Below are 605 nucleotides of genomic sequence, written 5' to 3' on the forward strand. Positions count from 1 at the left end.
GGCCATGAGTGTGCCACTGCACTCCAGCCTGGGCGACGGAGTGAGACTCCAACTCAAAAAAAAAAAACCAACCCCAATCTAATCTACAGTTACAGAAAGCAGATTAGTAGTTTCCTGGGGAGAGGGGAGAGGAGCTTGACTTCAGAGAGGCACAAATCAACCTTCTAGAAGAATGGAAATGTTCTATAATCTTGATTAGGGGATGTTCCGCGTTAAAGCGTTGTCAAATCTCAACGTATACGCTTAAAATGGGTTCGTTTTACTGTAAGTTAGACTTAATAAAGTTGACCTTAAAAGGAAAAAATGCATCAGGAATAGAAAAGCCAGGATCAAAAGAGTGGATTCCCCTTATGTGAGGTTGAAGCCAAGAAGTCTAACGGCCGGGGAAGCGGTCCCCAGGGCTTTCGGGGCGAACAGAATCTCCTGCTTCTGGGTCGGGGCAGCGATGACCGGGGGGCATGAAGAGCTGGGTCACAGCCGTCTCGAGTCCTCCGGGGCGAGGACGTTCGCATCTAAGATCCGCTCTAGCCGCTTCGTTGTCTGCTTTCTCCCGGCCGGGGGCGGTGGGCCGCGCCTGTGAGGCCGGCACTTGGGGAGGCGGCGGC

This window comes from Carlito syrichta, unplaced genomic scaffold, assembly GCF_000164805.1.
Source record: "Carlito syrichta isolate Samal-C Ts95f unplaced genomic scaffold, Tarsius_syrichta-2.0.1 Scaffold314018, whole genome shotgun sequence".
NCBI classification, from domain to species: Eukaryota; Metazoa; Chordata; class Mammalia; order Primates; family Tarsiidae; genus Carlito; species Carlito syrichta.